This window comes from Anoplopoma fimbria, chromosome 20 (genome assembly GCF_027596085.1).
Source record: "Anoplopoma fimbria isolate UVic2021 breed Golden Eagle Sablefish chromosome 20, Afim_UVic_2022, whole genome shotgun sequence".
Classification (NCBI taxonomy): Eukaryota; Metazoa; Chordata; class Actinopteri; order Perciformes; family Anoplopomatidae; genus Anoplopoma; species Anoplopoma fimbria.
The window spans coordinates 23,442,759-23,462,271 of NC_072468.1; positions in this window are offsets into that span (position 1 = coordinate 23,442,759).

The following is a 19,513-nucleotide window of genomic DNA, read 5'->3' on the forward strand; positions in this document are numbered from 1 at the left end:
GTTTAAATAGAGGAGAAAACATGACTGTTTGAATCAGTACATTTATTGAAATGGTTGTCAAAAAAGGTTACATTTAACAACAGCAGTGCTTTTTATGAAAATGTGAGACTTAACTAGTGTTTACATTTGATTTTATAAAAAAAAAATTGTCAGTCAGTCAGACGTAGAGAGAAAGGTGACTTAACAGCTCGAAGCAGAAGTTATCCCTCCCCTCGGTGTATCTGCACATCTCCTGTGTTCCCCTTCTGTTTTTCTGACTTCTCCTTGTTGTTTCCAGATCTTAATGGGAGATATTTCCACGTTCTGGTCCGATGTGACGACGCTGCTGATCCGCCCCAATGTGAGCTCCTTATCTCACACAGATTGGTTCCGCCAGCAGTGAGACGCGAGATTATCAGTCTATTAGATTCATACTGGCATATGGCACCGATCACATTAATGCTGATCTCGATTCACCCCCACCTTAGCACGTATCATTTCTTAAGGCTCCGCTGTGATCTTATCACACCAGGCTGTCAGATAACAGCCTCACAAAAAAATATCTCCTCCTTTGTGATGAGACTCTATCTTCTCCATTGTCTTAATTAAGCACTTTGTTGTTAACAAATTGTACTATTTCTAGCTGTATTGATTTGACACAAGAAGTAAAATCAAGATTCAGTGTGCAAGTTTTTACTTTTCTTTTTTCTTTTTTACTCAGGGGGCATCTACATTTAATACGGAAACGACTTCAAACATCATCGCCGCTATATTAATCAGTGCAATATTGTCGTCTTGAATGTTATGCTTTGTTTATATTGCTTTTTCATTCTGACATTTTATGATTGCTGTTGTAATTAGAGCAGGTAGGTTATTGGAGCATGTTATGAGACTTGCTGCTTTATCACCTGATATAAATCCGGAATATTTATCCTGCTTCTGTGATGAACAACACTAGTTTTTATTGACAAAGAAAAAAACTTTGAGCCAGGGTACTTTGTATTAATAAAACCTGCCTTTTTTTTTTTTTTTTTTTTTTTTTAACCACTGATGGTTTTTAGACTAAAAACTGTCTTTTTGTATCATAAAAGTAAAATCAGTTGAACTTTAAACTACAGACAAACTAAACGTCATGACATTTCTTTCATCAAATGATTTCTCAGAATTTCAGCAACTGACACAAAAAAAGCCACTGAACAGTTACATTTAGGAGATTTCACAAAGCATTCGGCAACCTTGAAACTTCTCGTGGGCTCTGTTCGAATGACAGGCGAGGCAATTTCACACGTCTCAACAGTCCAACCATATGTGCTTTGATTTCCCTCTGTTCAGCAGCTTTGTTCCGTCTTTTCAAACTCTGCCAAGAAAAATAAAAAATGAAAGTTAAATAAAAAAAAAAAGCATCATAAAATTATTAACGACTTTGATTCATTAGCTTGCAATTAGAGATGAAAAAGACGTTAAACTGCAGCCTTGATTTTTTTTTTTAAGTGCATCATTCACTCTATATGCGTTTATTTTGGTGAAAGCTTTTATCAGCTCAATCAAGTCCCTTGGTCTATTTCACTTTCAACAAGCGAGACAAATGAAGCTTTTCAAAGTTACATGATTAATTTAAAAAAAATCATCTTAAGGTGTTATACAAAGTCCGCCTTTCTATCATAAAATATTTTAAAGCTGAGATCTTTGTTAAGGAGCTTTGCTAATGGAACCTAAAGGCTGGGTCGGGACCCACGGAGGGGTCGCGGGAGATTGTATTAAGGTCGCCAAATGCATTTGCAGAATTTCTTCAATAGGTTTATTTAACATTTATATCTCCAGTACAATTTTGATCCACATGAGGGAGGTTCAGTGTTTGTATAATTATGATAGTTGTAGCCTACTTTTAACATTAGGTTACATTATGAAAGGCTAGTGTTTATTATAAAAGAATGAAAGCCTGCAACTCCACCAAAATGTATATATTTGGTCTCATTTATGAAGAATTGCAATGTTTATATGTTTTCAATAACACATGCATAACAGGAAGTTGTGATTTATAACACGTATGTCTCTTAAGATAACATAAGTTGATGTGGAAATGGCGGTAAAAATGGTCAGGAAGGTTCATTTATGCACATGATTTGGTTCACGATGGTTTGTCACTTTTGAAAAGTAACCAGCTAACCAGCAATAACGCTCACATGCTCTGACTGAAAACAGAAAAAAAATTTCCTGGCTCTTGGGCTGGGACTTCACCTTGTTGACCAAATATCTGACTCCAGTTATTGACAAGATGGCGCCCACTTTGTGTCTCATCTCATCAAGGCCATGAGAACCATTCACGCTGAAAAAGGACAAGGCTGTTTACTTTTCAAAAGGAAAGCTTAGTGAAAATTTACAAAACAAGAAATATGACTGGATCTTTTTTTTCTGGTTGGGACTTTGCATGTCAGACAGCTGCAAAAAAAGCTCACCATAATTTCTGTAAGCAAAGGCAGAAATAAAATATCAGTGTGGAAAAATGCCAAAACAGACTGGTGCTCCCAAACATCTTCACACAACAGTCTCTAAAATGGAAACATTATTTCAAAAACCTGTGCCAGAAGTGTATTTTTGAAAAAATGGCTCTGCATTTACCACATTCTCATATGTTAATTGTACAAATAAAGGAGATACAGATTCAGATTTTGCATTGAAAGTGACGCCCAAACACACTGCAGTCAGGATGATAGAATAGAGTTGATACTGTTGGGGAAAATCCCTTTGTTTGTCCCCAAAACTCAATTTCAGTTTATTATTCTGTGTATCCAAAGCCCTCTGCCAACAAAGAAGCTATACAGTGCCAAAGAAAAACATTATCAAAAACTGGCCAATAAAACTGCTGTAGCAACAGAAGTCATGAAAACAGGAAAAAAAAAAAGACCTTAAAGTTACGAATCCAAAGCTCCTCAGAGCGAAAAACTACTGTAGAATCTGCAGTGACTGCAGCGACCTTGAGAGCCTCCTGAGAACCTCGGGAAGTTCTTCCCACAGAGATTTGGCTGCACTGCTGCTAGATATCAGGCTGTGTATTAGACACTGATCTGTTTAATTACACTCTGAGTCGCGCGCCATCTGTAAGAGCACCTCATCGCCTCTCTGCACTATCCAGACGATTTAAAGAATCCAGAGATATTGTACTCCAAGGACACGCTTAATTGAGTTCTGAGCGCAAAGTGCACTGCGGCATTCTTCGACTCCAGCGACGCGAGCTTGGCCTGAGCAGGCAGCTTCCAGTGCTTTGTGGTGATATGAATTGATCGGAAATTGCCTGTGATTGTCAATTACATGCAAAACAGGGTTTCTCGAACAAAGCACGATTACAGAATTTGCTTAACTCCTCGGTAGAAAATGTTCGACTTGTGCGACGGAGCGGGGCCAGAGCGAAGAAGGTAAAAATAACCCCAAACATGTAACAATATTGTTTCGGGAGGCATGAAAACAGACGTTTAGCAAAATGGATTTGGAGGGAGTGGGATGAGGCGGGAGGGCTAAATCTGTCTTGTTCATTTGTGACGGACTTGGCGTGAAGCAGTGACTTGAGCTTGGATAAAGAAAAGACACTTGCAGCAGAATTCTGCCAGTCTTTGGTTCCTCCATGTTCGGATTCCTCCCCCCCCCACTGCCACCACCACTCCATCACACACACCCACACACTCCCTTACCTTCCAACACGCTGCCGAACCTGGTGCTCCGCAGTCACCCATTAATCCCTGCATGTCGGATCCCAGCCAGGTAATTACTGTTTAAAAATATTTCATCCCATTCTTTCCCCCCTAAAAAAAAAAAAAAAAAAAAAAAAAAAAAAAGAGAGACAAATGCAAACAAAGGGAACACAGTTCTGAACAACGACAAAGAGGTGCTTTAAATGCATTCTCTTTTCTCTGGTGGAAACGGTGGCTTTGTTTGCACACAGTACAAGGTGTCTGAAACCAAATCTGCAGCTATTTCATATTTAAATGCAGCTGTCACGCTCTAGTTTATACACCCGGTTTTGGAAAGTTGGAAATGCTGCTTCTTTCAGCGAGAGAAAAAAAGAGCTTCTGTTTGTGGTGCAATGAGACCTGTTTGGTGGTTCTCTGCCAGGCAACTTCCAAACTAAATCATTTGAAGAGGGATGTCATTACGAATTATTTCAGTGAGTTGAAAATGTGCAGACCTCATACTTCTCTTTTTCCTCATATGGACAGTTTTTCATTCTATCAAGTCACATTGAAGACCGACTTAAAAACTTTACTCCAAATATCTGACCCTTCCATGACCTCAGCCTGTCACAACTACAAAGTCCTCGTAGTGACTGGATATGTTAAACTGACCGGAGATAGTATCATAGCAGACATGGCGAACAAGCTGATGACAGCTGATGTGAGAAGCTCTATTTTAAATGATCTAATGAGGGTAATTTATAGCACATTACCTGTCAAATTACACAAAATCAATCCAATGCTGGTGTGTTTGCATCATATGAGACCCTTTCATAGCAAATGCACGTGAAATAAATCAACACAAGGCATGTGAAATATTTATAAATGTACTTCTAATTATTTAAATGATGCCAAATCAATTCAAAGTGAAGACATGGTAAAAAAAAAACATGTGTCCTTTATTTCACAATTTGGAGACATAAGCAGGCTTCTCAATTCTAGCTGGCAACCGTGGGTTTGCAAGCTGAAACGACAACTGATAGCAAATTTCTATTAGCTATAGCTAGCTAGCCAATAAAGCTAACTTTATCTCTATGAGTTGGTTGAAAGCCGTTTCTTTAATGTTTCCATCTGACTCATTTTAAAACAAGAATCTTGTAAAAAGGGGTCTTAAATATGAACTTGATGGCTGCATAATGATATCCTGTCTAAAAACAAAAGTCAATGTCCTCTTCAGTTGATAATCGATCCAGACATACGTAACAGCATAACTCTCGTATTGCAGTGAAGAGCTATTGAGGCATAGTATAATGAGAAGGCTATTGTAAGTAAAAAAACATCAGACTTTTATTTTATTAGTTAATTAATTAGTCCAACTAGTTCATTTTGTGTTCTTTGGCCTTGGAAGTAACACTCTCTTACTACTGTAGGGATTAAGCTAGTTAGCCAAACATGCTTACCACTGCATTTTACAGTAGAGCAGACCAACACTTTTGCTGTTGTGTTTTTGGTATTGGAAAAAGACCAACTTTTACCTGGTTTTATGACAAAGTTAACAGCATGCATCTTCCACGGTACAATTTTGATACAGCCACTAGGGGAGCCAAAGTCTTATGACTCTTACCTATTGTTTTCTGGAATTAGCATAAAGTATTTTCACTTTACTTTTGCTTCGCGGGTTTAAATACTGGAAACATGTACTTTTTTTATAGAAGTTTCTTTTTATTTTAGCTGTTGATTTCATATTACAGCTCAGTAATATATTGCAACTAAGCAACACATCCGACTAATTCTCTCTTTTTTTCCCTTAGCTTTAATATTCACACCTATCCACCGCATATCACATTTCTCAACTTAATAAAGTGTTTAAGTGTTAACCGCAATTAGTGAACTTGATGCTTTAATAACGTGTGAGGTGACTGTCTTATTCCATGTTCTTTCACACTAAATAGTAAAATGCTCATGTTGTGACATTATGTCCCTAAGAATAGAGAAAAGAGGTGGGATGTGGGGGGGTGGTGAGAAATCAATACGCTGGCAGTGGCAGGAGATGTAGTTAATATGCGGCTGGGTGGGTTTAGTGGATGATGGGGGGGGGCATCAAATGCGTCCACCCGTCTGTCATTGTATGAACTTGCAAACACGACAGCATGTTAATGCCTATGTTTCACTCGGCGCGGCCGTTTGTCAGGTTTCAGTGAAAGATAGATATTTTCTTCTTGGTGTTGTGACCGTAAGAAAACTGCATCTACGAAATTACAATTGCTACATTTCCAGAATTTTTGTCAAGAAGAATGAGGAAATTCCTGTAATAGAGTTTGGACCTTTGGATCTTAATCTAATCAAAAATAATCAGCCAATCAAATTACAAAATTACAAAAATACAACCCAGTATTGGAAACAACTGTCACTCTCACATTAATGCACTAATTGGTCATTTAATACAATGCTTAAAAACAACCAACTGAAAATGTTTGTTTTGAGTGTATTGTCCACATTGTAAATATCAAAATAACCTATTTGAATGATTATGGGGAATTTAGTGTGTTAATGTAAAGTGAGTTTTGTGTATAAATAAACAGATATTTAGAAATGTCTTCTGCCACTCCTAACTGAGTCACCTGGAAATTTACAGATTAACACTTCACCTCTAGACATAAGTTAAAGTCTATTTAGAAACATTGCATAAAACAGATTTTTGTATCTCTGTTTTCTGAATCTTGATAAATTGAAAAAACGCACATCACATTTATTTTGTGAATATCAAATTACAGTTCGGTCCTTTAAATCCAAAATCCAAGATCCAAGTGAAATTTAACTGTTTGGTTTTCGCACAAAAGCAGCCATGCACTTCGTGTTACAGTTTACAGTCTGTGTGGCTTTTTTGTATTGATTGTAGTATAACAAAGGACAGCATATTGTTTTCTGTGAATTAATGGAGAGGATATTACAGCATTCCAGCTGTTGGCTGGAAAAAACAAACAAACTATATTCGCGTTTCAATATTCAGCATCTAGTCTAAATGATTCATAAGCCCAAAGCTCAGGAAATATCAGTATCTTTTAACACATAAAAGACTACGTAAGCCATCATGTAAGAACTTGAGCATAATTAATAGTGTCTGCATTCAGTTTCTGGTAATTTTTCTTCACAGGTGTAAAAACAAAACAGGCTGGATATAATTAGACAGTGAATATGGACAAAAGAGACGTCTTGTGGCATCTGGCAGGGTCAGATGTAGAAGGAAAGTCTTGTCATACAGCGGCGGAAATCTATTAACTTGCATACATATGGATTTATGACAACAACTGGCATGAGAAATCATGAATAACTTACAGACGGATGTTCTTATACAAGCATCAATTGTTAATTGAAGAAGCTGTCACACTCCTCGGGGCTGTCAACATAGTTTTATAAGCGTTCAAACTCAGCTTTATCAAATCAATGGTCTATTCAGTGCTGCCTGATTCTCCTGTAATCCATCTTTTGCGCTTTCTGCAGAGAAAATACTGAAATTTTGGAAATCATTCAATATACGAGGAAGCCATTTTTTTTATTATTTTTTTTTTTTTAACTAACAGCATCTTGGCAAAGATGCTGGTGCTACACCGTCTTGGCACAGGTGATTTCCCCGGACCCCAAAGACACTCGGCGACGTCGACCTCTGTTGCATTTTTCATGTCTCGCCTCTGTAAACAGTGGCGGCGGAGTCAGCAAGAAAGGCCGAGGTTGCTCTGAGGAGCTCAGGTGTGCTGACAGGTAGATCTCTACAGGCCATATGGGCCTCGCTGGGGAAATCATGAGCCGCCCTGCTCTCACACAATGTACGCTTTTAACCGCACAGAAGAAGAAGAAGAAGCAAGGGAGCGTGTTGATGTGGGACAATCGAGTGGACTATCTGGGGTTCAGCATTCTTCTTGAACAACTCAAGATTTCTATTGTGAGAATGTTGTTAACCTGAGATCTATTTAAACTCCTCATTACATCTGTGTGACATGGATGTCTGCAAAGTCACTGTGATTGAAAGGCTTTGACAGAAGTAACTAAATATCTATATTTTTACCGTTAATGAATTCTACCAATTATCTGCAACAATCTCCCTTCTTCTACAGTGTTTGATTGGAAGAATCAGAGAAAGGTTTCCGTAGCAGATTGGTAGAATATGGTGGAAATGTTTTTTCTTAGCCATACTAACATTTTCAAGGTAATATTATGACAATCTATTCCAATTCTGACAGTTGGTCTCCCTCCCTCCCTTTTCTCTCTTCCTGGGTAGCCTTTGTGTTGCGCAGCTCTCTGCTAATACTTGGCCTTCACACTTCAGGGCAATCTGACCAGATTTAGCTCAACATTCATTTCTGCAAGACTTCTGCAGGACTGACCCCTGGTTCAAGAAGCAGTAATAGTTTATACACTTTATATATTCATAATTGTACTAACAAATGAATACAGACACCGTCGACTGACAGAAGACAGAAGTGCATGGAGGTAAATGTCAATTTAGCGCCTAATAAGACGCAGTGTCATCTGCAACTTGGGGGATAATGTCGTTAGCTTGCTAGCCATGCTAGCTCCTGCAGTTTATGCTTACAAACCTTTCCACACTATTTCCTGTCCTGCCAGCAACTTTATAGACACTGGGATGACACCACATACATAACCATACTTTTTCTAGGCCCATGGAATATTTGATAATATTACATTTATTGAACCTTTTACATCCAACGTCATCAAAAATATGTGTATTCCAACAGTGAACTCAAACTTTACAGATTTCCAACAGGATCACAACTGTTTCAGAGCAAAACGTTTACTTACAGCCAACCTTTATTTCATGCATTGCTATATTTATATATATATATATATATTTATATTTATATATATTACATATTATATATTGTCCAACTGATATTAACACAAAGTTATGTGTGTTATGTTGGTTATGAACTATTGTGTGCAGGCCGTTAAAAACATCTTAAATATCTTACATTCAAATTTACAAAAACTGTAAGTCATTAATTAACATGAGGCTCCGGTATATAGTTTCATCAGCTTCTTTTGGTGTTGTTTGAAAGTTTTTCTTTTTGTTGTTTTTGTAACATGCACTTACAGTTTTGGTTTCGCCTCCTCCTATGTTATCTTGTCAATCAGTTCTGCACATATACGGCATTTGTGACTGACAGTGAACACACAGGAGACCTCACATTTTTTACTCTATCATTCACCAAATTGGTCATTTTTTATTGACGTGACACTAAACGAGAGACTGACAGACTGAAGTCAATATTCTTCCAGTGGGAGTTTTTTTTTTAAGTTTGAGGATTTGCCTCGTCATCTGTAAGAATAAGTAACACGCCGTGATCAACATCCATCTCTATTAGAAGCTCAGTTTGAAAAGAGATGGAAACAAGTCTGGTACAAACACTGGCCAAATCAGAGGATAGCAGCGAAAAACAGAGTGATAGCTGCGCGTTTGAACTCGGTAATTGGTTGGTTACTCGGTAGGCAATACAACAGAGGACCTACGGAGTGTGGTGTGTGTTTCCCAGCCCCACTGTGCAGCCTCATAGAGTACAAAGGCAGAGAATGAACTTCAGAGGGTTTTAATGCCTGAAGAGAAGAATATGGACATTAAATTATCAGGGGAAAACAGCAGGGTGTGAAAAAAAAAAGAGCCTTCTAAAGCCTTTCGAACGGAAACGTACATACAGGCTGCTTCTGACACGGAAACCTGGCCAAATTCACAGGCTCCTTTATTCTGAGCTTCACACTGATACTCTCGCCGTTTGTGTGTCTCTGTGTGTGTGCATGTGTGTGTGTACGTCGATATCCCGTATGTGTGCACTTGCTTTACTTTTTTTAATTGGAATTTAAAGCAATAAGCTACCATAATGCACATCCACACATCCTGTTCTTGCATTGAAAATGGTCATATTTGTAAATGTGCATAGTACTTAAAACGAAGCTAGACCTAAAGTAAATCTGTTATCAAAAAAAACACTGTAGCTCATTTACTACATCAGAGAGACGAACCTTGTGGACATTTAGAGTTTTTACATCACTAAATAAATGTGTTTTACTGTAGTTTTGGATCATAAAATGTGCCCCCAAACCATGAAAACCACTCTAGTTAGACACAGGAGGCACAAAGTCAGCTATTCGTCATCAGTGGAGCAGCTACAGGTTTGTTTATTGAAATCATTTGATGTCTTTTTTTTTTCTAAATAAGTGCTAAGAATAAGCCACTCTGATAAGATAATGAGAATAAAATGAATGCTTTCTATTTGTTCATAATAATAAGAAAAAAAAGGCGAAATATTGAATTCCTCTTGTCATGACATCTTATTAATTAATAGTCTCACTTTGAAAAACACGGAGACGCACAAGAAACAAATTGAATTTCCACCACTGCGTCGAGCATTGCGTCTGCGATGACTGACAGGTTAAAGCTACAGATGTGTTTTAAGAAACTGCTAGAAAAATGCAGTGTACAGAAATACACAGCAGCGCCGACGAGGCCTTTGAGGGTCTCTCCAAATAGCCTGAATTTCAAAGTGAGCGAAGAATAAGATGGGACAATGGGAAATAAAAGACTAAAGCTAAATGAAAAGAATCACTCTCGAGAGTTACAGCTTTACACACACACACACACACACCTTATTAATCTTTAATATCTTGTCTTGCTCCCCCCCCTTCTCTCTCTCTCTCTCTCTCTCTCTCTCTCTCTCCAGTTTATCTCTTCTGAAGCAATTATACCCAAGAGGACAGAGCACATAGGACATGCTCCCACTACCTAGAGCAATAATATATCATTACATACTAAACATATAGCAGCTACGCAAACAGCCTTTATTGCCACTCCAGGGCAAGTGCTATTTATAAGCACCAGCATCACCACAGAGATCACTCCTCTACCTGAGCTGCATTTATTTGTGTGGATATTATTTCTCCTTTTTTTTCAAAGCGCTTCTTTGCTGAATTGATGCCTGTCAGTTTGTCCATTTTTTTTTTTTGTTGGTCCTTTTTAATTTCAATAGCTTCATATTGACATTAGGGGGTGCTGGAATTCTTCAGAGTTGAGTGATGAGGTGTTGGGTTTTGAAGCAGTGTTGGAAAAACTGACTACAGTGTGTGATATTCTTTTGGAAACGTCAAGCGTTTATGAGAGTTTTCATTTGAATATAGATTCAACACCACAGAGAAGCTGCTCAATTTAACTCTTTTTTTGTTTGTTACACTTAATCAACGACGGGTGATAAGGAGAATCGATTGGATGCAGAATTTTCAAAGAGCGCAAACGATGCTCATCATTTGCAAAATCACGTTGATGGAGACCCAATAACTGTGACGAAATTTGCACGATATTTCCCCACGAAAATAAAATCCAGAAAGTTTTTTTTTGTTTTTGAAAATCAAATTCTTTACATTTGATAAAGTGAAAATATTTTAGATTTAGATTTTTCTCAGCAGATGAACCTGCTCCGGCGTCTAAACTGGAATCAAAAGTCTTCCAATCTGTATCTGCACAAAAAAAACTATTTTATACTTGCTGGGGGAAAAAATAAAAAAAAAGAGAAAAAAAAAAACTTCTACTAAGTAACTTATTCAAAGTACAACTCATGAATTATTTAAGAGAACACATTTCCCCTTGTTTATTTATATATACATATGTATAAAATATCATTTATTCTAAGAGGGTCTATAAATCAAAAGTATTCCCAGAGAATAACAGATAAGTGAGGTTATTGTGCAATGAGGCCAGCTGGTGGTAATAATTTAATGACGTTTTACAGGCGCTATAAAGACAGCAAACAGATGTGGCATTAAGGATTATAAAGTTGGTAAAACTTTTAACAAGTGCTATGTATTTCGGCGGTACAACAGCACAACCCCCAGAATAAAAGGAATTTACACATCCTTCAATTCCAAAGCTATCAATCACACGCGTGTTATTCCCCTGGGAGCGTCTTTACATGCATATTTATCAGCTCAACATGCTAATTCCCGCTGCTATACGCCCGCCAGGCACGTCTCCAGGCGTGTTTATGACTCGTAATTGTTGATATCCTTTGATATATTTCTCTCAACTAAGACATCATTTGGTTTTTGTGGTCGAAAGTCAATGAGGCACAATGACCCGAGCTTTCAATTCAAATTTACAGTTCAATATCTATTATATGCTATTCAGTGCCGGGAGAGGAAGCCTCTTTCAAAGCAGAACGGGGGGGGATTGAGATGTACTGTACAGCACTTATCAGCAGCAAAGCTCATCTCAAGGTTAGTTAATTGATTTGGAAATAAAATAAGGGAGACAGAATTATTATTGCAGGGAAACCGCACCATGTTTCATGCTTTTTTAGCAGGATTTAGCTTGTCAGCCGTGCACCTCGGGGAGAAATAAATAAATAAATAAAAAAACGAGCGTTTGTTCTAAACTTCCGTAACTTGGATGTTGCTCACAGGAGCTACGGATAGTTTGTCATCTTCTGCCAAACAACTAATTGTGAAAAAGTTTCCGCGGTGTAAGAAACATGTGCCATATTGTTGCAGGATCCAAGTTCCTCAGCATGCATTTACATTGCTAAAGAGCACATATAGCAGATGAAGCATTTCGGCATTAATTCAGCTCCACATCGGAGAACGAGTGGGAGATCTCTCTTGCTCTCTCTCTCTCTCTCTTCTCTTTCTTCTTTCCTTTTTTTTTTTTTTTTTTCCTCTCTTTCTCTTTATCCGTCTTCCAGCTCCTCTTCCTCTCCCCTTCCCATTTTTTCCGCTTTTCCCGCAGACACCTGCCGACAAGCGCACACCTCCAGGGAACCAACATCTGAGGAATGCAATTTGAGCATTTCGGCGCCACAAAGAAAAGACAAACAATGCTGGAAAAAAACAAAAAAACGAGGGGGATAAACACGCTGCCGAGTTGATGCTGGACAAACATGTCGCGTTCCCTCCAATTCACAAATGGCCCCAGCCGCATTTTCGGCGCTCACAGGTGTGGAAATTCAAGGACAAACTTGATTGCGCCCGTGGCCGCTGTTGTTGTTTCTGGGTTTGTTTGCTCGTCGTGCTTGTCTCTCTACTATTGTTTGACGGATACGCTCCTTGAGGGGAATCGCTCCTTTAAAAAAATTGACAGAAGGATGGGTGCTCTTAAAAGACGAGAACATGGGAACAAGTCTTCAGCAAACTTTGAGATTAGTGGAGAGAATCAGGTCCGCAGGCCGAGTTTTTGAAGCAGCAGCTAAGGCATCGAGCGTTTCGTTAATGCCTTTTGGCCTGAGAGTGCTACAAGAAATGGCAAAAGCTAATTTGTTTGGTTTTATTGACAGCGATTGGAAGTTTGAGCAGCTAACCTCTACTCGATACTCGTTGGTTTAGTCTTCAACCCTATTAAATGTTTCAGCTGCACAGCAAAGGGGACAAATAAAAGCCTTTTCACAGATCTGCAAAGAGAAAAAAAATGAAAGGCATGGATCTCGGTCAGTCGTTCCTTACAATATGGACATTGTCAGTGGCTCATAAAAGACAAATAAGTAGGTGTCACTGCAGAAATTACTTTCCGTGATGAACTACACAGCCATCATCAGCAATGACACAGCGTCATTCACATCAACAACACACAGGTGCATGAAAAATGGAATGGGCTGGCAGGGAAAATGAATTATTAATGACACATTTAAGTATTATAACAGAAAATCAATGAGCATACCTGGTGTAATTAACATGCACAATGTTTTCCATAATCCAGCACAGTATAATTATGCCTCTCTATTCCAGAACACGTTAGCATTAGCTTTTTCTAAAGCACACAACACCTGTTTATTTGGTTTGCTTGTTCTCTGCCTTGCCTTTTTTATTTTTTTTCTCTCTCCCCCTGTAATGATAAAGAGGCTGCAAAATGTTATTTAGCTACGCTCGGGTGTTGGATGTGGACCTACAGTCATTTGAAGCTGGCCGCAGACCTTAAGCTCAAAACCTAAAGGGATCAAAATTGTGTTGTTCAATTGCCCGTTTTTACAAAATGGATTTGTGTTTTTTCAGCAGTCTGTGTTCTGACCAAAAATAAATAAATCAAATTTGTATTCCTTTTGAAGTTTACAGTTTAACTTACATAAACAGATTCCTAAAAACCCTTAGAGCTTATTTTGCTGTTAATCACAGAATATCTGCGACCAAACATGTACATTTTTATGTATTTCATGTGCTGCTATTGATTCAGATTGAAGGGTTGGGGGTGTGGGCTTATCGCTGTATACTGTAACATGTCCACTAATCACTGATTACCACCGTCTGTTTGTGCTGTGACCAGTGGCAGCGTACAAGATTTCCCATCGTTCCTGAAGGATGCTGGGGAACAGCTTGAGCGGAATCCAGCGCGGGACTGGGATTTTTTGGCAAGTCAAACTTTATCAGCACAAACATGCGCAAAATGAAAACAAACACAACCCAGACTGCTAATTACCATCCGCTTGGACCTCTGTCCCCCGGTTTTTTTTTCTCGGAGAGAGACAAAATGGCCGACTGCACCGTGCCCCCCTGCCTATAAACACAACCAGGAGGAAGCTTCTGCTGTTCCCCCTCCGTCCAAGAGACAACACAGTGTCGCCTGGATAATACAGGTTGACACGCCGGTAGCCCCAGTGATTTTTCAAACCTATTATTTCATGTGCAAAGTTATAAATTACACGACTGACACCAGTCTGGTATCTTCCGGGCCATGTGGCCTGAATCAACGCCAAATCCTGTGCCACTAATTTTACTAATTGCCTGAGCCCGGCCAACACTTTTCATTGGTGTGGAGCCTACAGTGTCACAGGAAGCTAATGAGCGCTAAATAATGTATGTGAACCTCTCTAATTGCTTCATTTCTCATTTTGCTTACCAATTCTCATATCATGCTTAGGGATGCCAATTTTTCTTTTCCTTTTTTTTTTTTTTTTTTTTTTGCTGTGCTGATGATTCTAACAGTGGTTAATACTAATAACTGCACCAGTCTGTCAAAGGGCAGATCCTGAGGAAACGAAGCTTGTCACAGCACTGTATTATATTGTATAATAGAGAAACACACGATGGTAGGGAATGTATTTATTATTTATCCAATAATCCTCTCTTTCTATGTGAAATATTCAGACAAGGAGTCTGAACTCCAACCATCCCTCTCCGGGTAAACATTGCATTATTTTGGATGCGTTCGTTGATGCATACAGCATCATCAGGTAACGCGGTGTATGCCAGCCTGTGCCACCTGGGGCTGTGTGTGTGTGTGTGTGTGTGTGTGTGTGTGTGTGTGTGTGTGTGTGTGTGTGTGTGTTTATGTGTTTTTGTGTGCCCCTGCTTGTGTGTGTGTGTGTGTCATTCTAGCTCACACAGACATGCATATGGGCGTCTGATAGTGTGTGCGTGTGTGTGTGTTGTTGTTCCCCTCTCTGGCTGGGTTCCCACCGCAGCACCCGTTGGCCACCTCTCCTCCCAGTCCTATCAACGGGGAAGCTGTAATTTAGCAGCAAATTTGATCATCCAAATAGCTGAATATTTAATGGTATTAAATCGCAGCGTAAAAAAAAAAGAAAAGCTGTATTATTTATTGACTCCCTATAGTGTAACCTCTATTCAGACGACGCCAGGTGGTCCTGTAAATATACTCTATCTGACACACATGTTGAATTATTGACCGATAATTTATCATAATTCATGTCACCGAAAACTCAATAACGCTCTCCAGGACCTCACCGCCTCCTCCTGCCTGTGACCCAGGCTCAAACTGTGGCCCGTCAAGGTGGTGACAAGGTCGACGCTCCCATAAATACAGCATCATATTTCCTGTTTATCAGGGCTGCAGTCAAGACCAAAACCAGGGCTGATTGAGTCTGAAACAAAGGTTTAAAAAACACTGATGTGACTAAGAAAGCTAAACTCTATAGCACTAGTATTAATATGTTTTAAATGCATTGAAGTGTATTTGATTGTAAACCAAAATGTGTGTATTACAAAGAGAGAACCCCCAGATATTATTAAAACTACCATTTTTTTTAACTCTTTGGTAAATACATTATCCAGACAGGTCCGAGTCAAAACAGGCTCTAGAGACACACACGAGTCCAAAACGTCACAAAGTGTTCTTGTAGACCAGCTTCTCCATAACAAAGACAAACAAGGGTAGTTTTTAAGCTGTCAAGATGTTTATTTCTACCCCGCAACAGCTTCAAAAAACACCTGCAGCTGCATCCTTCCACTTTCTGTGACGGATATAATGCGAGGTAGAGAGTTTGAAGTGAAATGCAGGTGGCACGCTGGTCTGATGTGGCTTTTAGAGTTGGTAATGTGCTTCCCCCCTTCATTCTATTTAACACCTCTGGGTCATGCAGTCTGCAGGAAACAGTGTCAATGATTCAATGTGAAATTCAGGAGACGAGCAAGTCTGAAACCCACATTTGTTGTTGGTGACACAAATATATTGGTTACCCTCAAACAACATAATGGAAGAATAGACAAAAGTTTATGTTATGACATGTTTAAGGGAATTAATTTAATTAACTCTTGAATTTGGGTTTAATTTTAGCATTTCAAAGCTTTGTTCTCGATTTATTTTTTGTGAAAATCTCACTCTTATTCTCGGATAAATGTATTTTGTTTACATTTTACATGATTTGGTTGATTTCATGATGATTTATGTCAATAACAGGCCACCTTAAGTGTAAGAAATGACCTTCCATTCATTATTAATTAAGACTCTGTGACATTGTAAGAATAGTTTTAGGATAGGTCACGTCACACAGTGTTTTAAAAGGTGCATTTAGCTCCATACTTAAGGCTTAATATTAATTAGATTTCAGACTCTGCCATGTTGAAGTAGTTTACAACCTGTATAGTAGCTCAAACTGATATTTTCTCAGAGAATAACAGGTATTTTGATTATCTGAAACTGTTAGAAATGTAATCCTGACCAGTAAAATCATCCTTACGGTACGCGGACATTAATTCAGTCCATCTGGCTCTCTGATAAGCCGTCTTCTTTTAGTCAACCGTATGGTTTTCACTGCTTATTTGTCTCTTGTAAACGACTTTGCCTCGTCTTAGACGCTTTGTTTCAGTAAAGTGCTGGATGAATTAAGATTAATTAATTGATGGATTGATGAAAGGGATCTTGTGGCGCATTAGAAACAACAAAAGTCTGCAGCGGGGATTGTTTAGGGATAATGAAAAATAGTGGTATGCTGAAAGAAGTGTCTAAAAATACAAAATGCTCTTATTATCCATTAATGACAACACAGTACAGTAGTCATAGTGTCTAATGCAACACCCAAACAGAATGTCACTGGCAGGCAACACAACACCGCATCCCTTAATAGGATTGTGCCTGTATAGCAATTTGTCAAGCCAAAATATCCAGTATTTATGAGACAAATATAGCACAGTGGAACAAGTAAGAGAGAGAGAAATCACTAAATAGTCAATAGGATTAACCGAAGCATAAACTAAATGCTCCTTGATGTGTCATCGATAAAAGGATTTTTGATTATTCGTCACCATAAAATGCGTGGCAAGATTGTCATGCCGTCATTGTATTACTGTATCCCTTTTATCTGTCTGTCAATCTAGCTGCATTAGAATCTGGGCGCTGTTTTTCTCCCCCGCCTTGTTTTTATTTTAAAATGGATTTAACACACAGTCTGCATTTAGAGTGCAAGAAGAAAAAAACAGCAGATTACCTCATCGCCTGAGGTCGCTCACGTTGTGTTAATAAATGGTGAACTTCCATAAACGTGCCCTCGCCAAATTCACAATGCCATGTTCAATTAATCCGTCTGCAATCAATACGTTGGATTTGACACTTTAGCACATAAGTCACCATGAATCATTTTATTCACAAACAACGACTAAAAACCCCCAGCAGCCAAACTTAACTATTCTAATGGAAAATAAGTCATATTAGCGTATGTTTATGAGCTGAAATAGTGTATAAAAACATAGTGTTTTGTGTTGGAATAAGTTTAAATCTCATTACAGATGGTGTGTGATGACACCAAACTCCCTCATCAGTAGATGCCAACTGCACCAACCATTTTTGAGCAAACACCTTTTTTCCTCCCTCAACTGGAGGTGAAGCACATTGCTCCTCTACGCTATGACATTGTTCATGGTGAACACACATTACAGTTAATGTCAATTTGTACAAATCAGCTTTATCATTTATTGATTTATGTTATGAAACACAAGGTGAGGGTTGTTCTATTAATGTTTTTGTCTACCTATGCAAATGCTTTTCACAACACAAGAACACCAGAACAGCGTGGTAATTGCGTAAATTGCAGAGGAATTTGAGTCGATTACTGCCCACGTCATGTTCCGTCCACACGTGTGTCAGATAGAGTATATTTACAGGACCACCTGGCGTCGCCTGAATAGACACCCCAGTAAGAAAGAGGCAAGAGCCTCTAGGACCTAGGACTATTCCACTACCAGATCTGCTTCTGTCTGTCTAATGTCAGGTCGCAGAAAAATAAGATGGATAATTAAGCACCAGGAGTTCTTTTTACTGGCTCTTTACTGAGACCTAGCTCCATTGTCTTACCCCGAATCCAGCTGCAGAACAGAGCAAAGGACTCCGGTAAGACAAACAAAGTTGGACTCTGTGTTCCCATGATGCTGAATTTTTTTAATTTAAATGTAAGATGCGTCGTACTATCTGACCAGAGAATTGTTTTGTTGCTGCCATTTACATCCTTTCAAATTCAAAAAATTCATTATGGGATCGCACTACTGTTTTGTCAGATTTTTCTAGTGTAGCAAATGGGCTACAACTGCATTTCACTGTGTTGGTAATGACAATAAATTATCCTTGAACCCTTAAACCATCGTCAGAGGATAACCGGTGGGTTCTGAGATTTGATTTCTGTCAATGCTTTCCGCGTCTTTTGCTTTACCCTAATTCAACCAAAACCTCATATAGTACATATCTCAGACTACAAACGGAAACCAGAACTCTTCAGATCCCAAATTTTTGTCATGTTGTGTACAGATTCAGACATTGCTTCTTGCATTCTTTTAATAGAAGAGAAGATATGTTGTTGAACAAACAGATTATGTTTCTTTGTTTACCAAAATACAAAAGAAAAAAAGCTGCATTTTAAATGAAGGTGTGTTTCATGATGCAGCAGTTTTCATGTTGAATTATTAAAACACAGTCTGTCTGTCTGTAACAAGACAGGCGAGAAACACAGAGACAAAAGTTGACATAAAAATATCAGAAAGTCCATTTAAAACAACAATTCGATCTAAAGCCTTTAAGTGCGAGATACGTGTTTTGAATAATTTAACTAAAGCAAACATTTCTTGTTAATTTCGGGGATAATTATAGCGCTGCTAGCAGAGAGAGTTGGTAATTTAAGCTCTTGGGCTCCGTGTGTCACAGGGACTCCTTGAAGCTTCAGTGACTGCCACAAATAATAATGTGCGCACTTACTTAATAAAAATTAGCCTCGCAATCAGGCGAGTTCAAAGGGAATCCTGTGTGGCGGTGGATTAGGCGGTCGACATTACACCGTAACGGCTGCGGATTGTTGTTGCAAAGCAGCACCAGCCCAAATCACACTGGTCAAATTACAGCCTGTTTAATGTTGTTCAGACGACAGCAATGGGGACATAAGGGGATCATGAACAAATCTATGATGCTTCAGCTCTGCGGTGGTGAAACCCAGGCAGTATTCATGGCTCCAAACTGTGAGCTAAAGGAGCCTAAATAACTGGCAGAAAAGGGTATTTAATGAGCCAACAGCAGGGCCCTTATAGGCAGTGAAGGCAACACTATCAAGAGGATGCAGGTGAGTACAAGTGGATACAAGCATGGGATGTTTGGATAGAAGACACCG